This window comes from Lucilia sericata, unplaced genomic scaffold (assembly GCF_015586225.1).
Source record: "Lucilia sericata isolate MDLA Ls3-8-SP2 unplaced genomic scaffold, ASM1558622v1 Contig002579F_arrow, whole genome shotgun sequence".
Classification (NCBI taxonomy): Eukaryota; Metazoa; Arthropoda; class Insecta; order Diptera; family Calliphoridae; genus Lucilia; species Lucilia sericata.
Window position 1 is genome coordinate 46,277 of NW_023996341.1, and position 6,540 is coordinate 52,816.

The 6,540-nt window shown below is 27.1% G+C and overlaps 1 long non-coding RNA gene across 1 annotated transcript; it reads left to right on the plus strand.

Annotated features, from left to right (window-relative positions):
• The first annotated feature begins 1,241 nt into the window (after positions 1–1,241).
• Positions 1,242–1,938, plus strand: LOC119614094. The gene is made up of 2 exons (XR_005232298.1): positions 1,242–1,338; positions 1,744–1,938. It is a non-coding gene; the product is annotated as an uncharacterized LOC119614094 (long non-coding RNA).
• Positions 1,939–6,540: the final 4,602 nt, after the last annotated feature.

Below are 6,540 nucleotides of genomic sequence, written 5' to 3' on the forward strand. Positions count from 1 at the left end.
GGGCCCATTTTGAGAAAAAAATGCTATTTTAACTGCTTTGGAAATTTTTCGCTAGGTGCAAAGTTACACGCACTTAAAAAAACCCTGTATGACGAAAATGTCTAATTTTGCCTCCCTCTAACTCCGGCAGTTCTTGACCGATAGAGATGAAAATTTGTGTCTGGCTTACGATCCAATAGTACAAACCTTTATGCAAATTTCATCCAAATCGATTTTTTGAGTTGAGTCACTTGACATTAAATTGTCCATATATTAAAAATTCGGAATTTTGGTCATATTTCGGTTATTTAAAAAATATGCTTACGCATATCTATAGAAAATAAAATTTGAAATGTATTCAAAATTCTAAAATCAGTCTAGAATTTAAGACTAAAAAATCATTTCCATAATGTTTCTATTTTTTTTTTTTTGGCACTCATTCTAAAAGCGAACTTTTTTTATACTCGTAAACCTAGAAACATTATATTTTAATATAAACATTGAAAAAGATATCAAAAATTCGGGAAAAGTCGACATAAAAAGTTCAAAAATTTCGAAATTGTAAAAAGTCGAAAATTTTTTTTACATAAATTTGCAATAATTAAAAAATTGGAAAAGTAGATTTTTGCTATTAACTATAGAACCCTTTTTTAGAATATAAACATATATTCTTTATAAGACCTTTAAATCTAATAATAAAAATATTTAATATTAAGGTAATAAACGTTTGATTTAAAATAACATATTATATTTCGATATATGCTATGAAGCAACACTTTTTATTTTTGAACATCTGGCAACAATTCAATAAAATTCTAGTTAAAGAGTATTGTTAACTTTCTATAACTAAAAACGCTAAGATGTTGCTTTCCATCACAGACTTTATTCACTGCATAACTCCATAAACAGTTAAATATATAAATACTTTAACAAAAAATAGTGTTAAATATCATAAATAATTATTTTATTTAAGAATTATTCAAATTTCTGCAATTTTTTATATATAAAATTTCAACTTACTGTGTTTCTTCTTCATAAATAACTAAAAATCGCAAGATATGCAAAAGAAGAAATCTCTAAATTACCAACACTGTTATTAAACAAAACTGACATTTCGCTCTCCTGTTCACTTTCAGTCGTTTCTCAACTGGCGTCGCGAATTTTTCTTGAAATAAATAAGGCGGATGAAAAGTTATTTACAATACTAGAAATTGTGTTAATTTTGCAAAGAAAAAAGTGAAATTTACATTAATATTTAATACGATTTAAAATTCACTAATTAATGGGTGTTACCAAACACCCATATTTATAATTTCATTAATAAAATGCTGTTTATAATTCTTAATTTGCTGCTCAAGTGTAAAAAATTTTGTGTTTTTTAATTTTCTTCTGTTTTTTCGACTTTTTCAACTCTCTTTTTTTCCATTTGTTCTATTTTGCAAATCACAAAAAATAAATATGGTATAGAAAGAAGAAGAGAGTGAGAGCGTAAAGAAAGAGGGTGGAAATAATTGCGGAAAATTTAACAAAGTTGGATATATTTCAACAAAATTTACAGAAGAATCAGTTTACAAATCAAATTTGGTCAATTAAAAATTCATTAAAATTTAAAATAAAAATTACCGAAAAATAGAAGAAAATAAGTGAAAATGTTTAGCTGACAGAATGAAGTTATCGGTAGCCTTGCTAAGATATATACAAGTTTTTTGTAGAAGAAAAAAGTGTCTGCTGCTGTTTGATTCTTGTACTTTATGTATTATTCAGGCGGGCGGCGGCTGCATTGAAAAACGATTTTAATTCGTTACAACAGCTCAAATAAGGAAATATATAAAAAGTAAAGAAGCTGTCTGTTATAGCTTCGTTAGCTGAAAGAGTTAACCAAGTTTCTTTTACATCTTCTTAACCAACAAAAAAAAAAAAAATACGAAAAATCCTGTTTTTTAACCTTAAAAAATTAAACAAGAAAATAAAGAAAAAAGAAGACACCAAAAAAAACAAACCAATAACAAGAGCAAAACTTCATTATCACTATATATATACTTATATACTTATATATATATACTTAATAACAATAATAATAATAAAAGTGTATTTAACATCATCTTCATTATCATCGTCATCAACATCATTATTGTCAACGAGACTTTCCCCTTTGAAGAAACGAAGAAAGACGAAAAATAAAACGGCTCCAAAATGTCGACACGTTCCCAGTTAACAAAGGATTTGAATGGTAAGTTTTTTGTTTCTTTGTTAACAAAAATTAAAAGGAAACTGATTTTGTTTTTTATTTAAACTTTAGTTAATTAAAAAAAGGTTAACTTTTAATTAAAGAAGAAATTTCATTTTAATTTTATTAACTGCAATTTGTGTCTTCGTTTTGTCAAGTTGCTTACAAATATTTAGTGTGTATGCTGCGTTTTGGCTTTTATTTTTCCTGTTTACTTTTTTTAACTTTTATTTTGTTTTACCTCCTCCTCCACCTTTGTTTTGTTTTCTTTTATTTTAGTGTGTGCGATTACTGTGTTTAATCCTTGCCAGGGATGGAAAATTACTTTATTTTAAACTTTTAGACGGTGAAAAATATCTCAGAACAGTCACGATATATTCAATGCTTTTTATTGATATTACCAAGTTTTACTTCCCAGTTTCTAGACTAGTTAATATATAGACTAATTAATAGGCAAGTCAAATGACTAATTCAAAGACTGGATAAATAATAGTCTATACTATAGACTCTATAGACTAATCAATAGAAATGTACTAAGACCAGTCCATATACTAATCCATAGTGTAGACAATTGTTGAATTGACAGACTGGCCAATATACTCGTCCATAGGCTAGTCAATAGAATCGATTACTAGTCTACGGACTAGTCTAATTTCTAGTCTGTGTACTAGACTATTGAATGGTTTATTGACTATTCAGTCGAATAATATATAGACCTTTTTACTGAACAGTTTGTCCATTATATTTAATAATCTATTTAGTATTCTGTTTAAGATCCTAATGACGCTTCTAATGAATATAGAATATTCAATATACTATACAGAGTCGAGTCCATAGTTTACTCTTAAATATAGTCAATAGACTACTCATTAGTCTATTACATAGAATTGTCAATAAACTAGTTCAAAGTCTAGTCAAGCATTGCTTCGTAGTCCACAGATTAATTAATCGATTAGCTAATAGACTAGTCAAAAGACTAAAAGATTGTACAACATACTAGACCATAAAGTACTCTATAGATTAATCAATATAATAGTCCATAGACCAGTCCATTATCTAGTAAATCGTCTAATCCGCAGAATAGCCAATATACCACCTAATAGACTATTCCATAGCAAAGTCTACGAAATAGACTATATATTAGTCTATGGGCTAGTCTGTATTGTCTATTCTGTATTGTATTCTATCAAATAGTCTATTTACTATTATTTCAAATAGTCTATTGACTATAAAATATTCAATTCATAGTACGTAGTTTACTCTTTACAGTAGTCAATAAAATTATTCATAGGCCTGTCAATCGACCATTTAATAAAATAGTAAATAGTTAATTGTCCATATACCTAGTCTGCGGATTATTCACTTCCCAATAAAGTGCATAAACCTGTCAAAATATCAATCAATATACTACATAGTCAATAGTCCACATAATAATCTGTAGACTAGTCTATGTTCTAGTTAATAATTTAGTAAGTACTTTTAATCCTAAAAAAGTACTATCTACTTTATTTTTTTTAATTTATTTACATTTAAAAAATTTCAATTTTCCATATCTGATCCTTGTGTATCCATTTATTTACTTTTTCTTTCTCTATACGAGTGAGTAATGTTTGTTTGTTGTTGTTTTTTTTTCTTTATTCTCCTATATACCGAGTTAGTGTGTGTCACTAACTCATTATGTTGTTGTTGTTGCACTCGTTGTGACCCCTCATTTTATTTATATTTTTTTAGTTTTTATCGTTGCACTTTTTGAATTTCACTCTTTCAACGTTTTTTTTATTTACAATTTCACAGTAATGATCTTTTGGAATATGTATCGAGAAAATATCTTATAAACAATGTAAATTTTATTGATATCACTTCAATATTTAAAAATCTTTGCTGGATTTTAACTTTCCAATTAGAAAAAATCTTTGCCGGCAACTCTTCTTTCTTTATATAGGTATTTATTAGGTAATTTTTAAAAATTCTTGTATTTTTTTTTAAATATTACATTATGTTAGAGCAATTCATTATACATTTTTTTAAATGTTCGACCCGACTTCCGAACCTCTACCAATTTATTTCTGGTTTTATTTAACAAAATTTGTAAACAATACTTTGCTTTTTTGTTTTTTGTGAAATTTAAAAATTATATTATGTTAATTAGAATACCGTTTAACAAAAACTAGTTTTTTGTAGAAGCTAGTTTTTAAAAATATACAATTTGTTTAAAACTTTTAATTTATTTAAACATGCTCCTCATGTCTGTTAAAAAATTTCTGCAATGTACCTACCTGATGACTGTTTTTTGCGGTTTAATCTTTCTGAAGTTCTAATAATAAACAAAACTTATTTTTTTATATTTTTCTTTTTAAATAATTAATTTAATTAATTGAAACAATTCTAGTACATTTAAATATGAGCTTTTAAAGAACCTTTTGTATTATACTATATACTAAATTTCAAGACTTTTGACTATACTATAGATATAATCGAGACTATAAACTACTCTATAGTCGGACTATGGATTATTCTATAGCCGAAGCTATGGACAACTCTATAGTCGAGATTATGGACTACCCCATAGTCGAGATTATGGACCACGCTATAGTCGATATTATAGACTACTCTATAGTCGAGACAACTCGATAGTCGGGACTATATACTATTCTATAGTCGAGACTATAGACTATTCTATAGTCGAGACCATATACTACGATGTAATCTATATTATAAACTACTCTATAGTAGAGATTATATCTTCAACTACTTTATAGTGAAGACTATGGACTATTCTATAGCCGTAACTATAGACTACGATATAATCGAGACTATAAACTATTCTATAGTAGAGACCATAAACTACATTATAGTCGAGACTATGGATACTCTATAATCGAGACAATAGACTACTCTCTAGTCGAGACTATAAACTACTTTATAGTCGATACTATAGACTAATCTATAGTCGAGAATATAGATTATTCTATAGTCGAGACTTAAGACTATTCTATAGTCGCGATTATAGACTATTCTATAGTCAAGACTATAGACTATTCTATAGTCAAGACTATGGACTATTCTATAGTCAAGACTATAGACTTCCATAGTCAAGAGTATAGACATTTCTATAGCAGAGACTCAGATTACTCTATAATCGAGACCATGTATTACTCTATGCAGCTATCTTGTTAATTTCATAATTATCTAATGTTAATATTTTCAAAAAATAATTCCTTCAATAAATTTTTTCTTAAATGCTCTAAATCTATTTTAAATTTTTCAAAATTTTAAAATTTATAGCTTTTTATAATTCTTAAAGACTTCAAACGAAACATCAAAACACCAAACATTAATGGTTTTTACAACATTCATAATAAATTAAGTAAATAAATCTTGTTATAGAGTTTTTCCTAAATTTCCTAACAAGTCATGATGTTTATATCTTTATATGTTAACAAATTCTCAACACGGCCAAATTGAGGTCAATAGAGCGCAACGAAAGTGTAAGAAACAAAAAAATAAACAACAAGAAGTTGAAAAAAATCCACAGTAAAAGTAGCTAGGCAGCGCTAATAATATAAAAAAAAAAAAAAAATAAAATAAATTTATTCTTAAACACTGATGCTGCGGTTGCAGCCACTAACATACTAACAGCGAGCTTACAAATATTTTTTTTTTACATAGACCTCTTAGTTAGCAGTGACAGTATGTGTTTCTTTTTTAATATTGTTTATTTTTATTTAGTTATTTATGGAACCACTTGTTTGTTGCTGCTGCAGATTTTAAACTGCAGCACATGAAACCCTAGCACATCTTGCATAGAGACAATAGAAATTTATAGTGGCACAATTTGTTTGACCATTTAAATGTTTTTTATTAAGATTTGTTGACGACGTATGCCGGTGGTATTTAGTAAGTCATTGTGATGACAGCCGGCATCGGCTGGGAAGTGCAGTAAATACCAGCAGAAATTAATAGTGTGTTTTTTTTTGTGTGTTATTGTATTACTTCAATTTTAAAATTATTATAGACATTGAAATGATATTTGGTAATTGGTTAGAAAATTAGGGAAATAATCATTAATTCGTTAATTATAGGCAATGAATAAGTTTAAATACACATACAAAAATAATAATTTGGATGTTTTTAATGTTTATAATTATAAAATATTATATTCTTTAACTTTCTTACATTTTCTCTATTTTTAAAATTATTGCAATTTTTGCACTTAGCAACATTTTATCATTTAATTATCCTGTAAAACGGAAATGATTTACTTAAATTGAGTTCAACGTTGTCATGCCATCATCAACATCATAGTTATTGCCACTTTATCACAGCACACACAA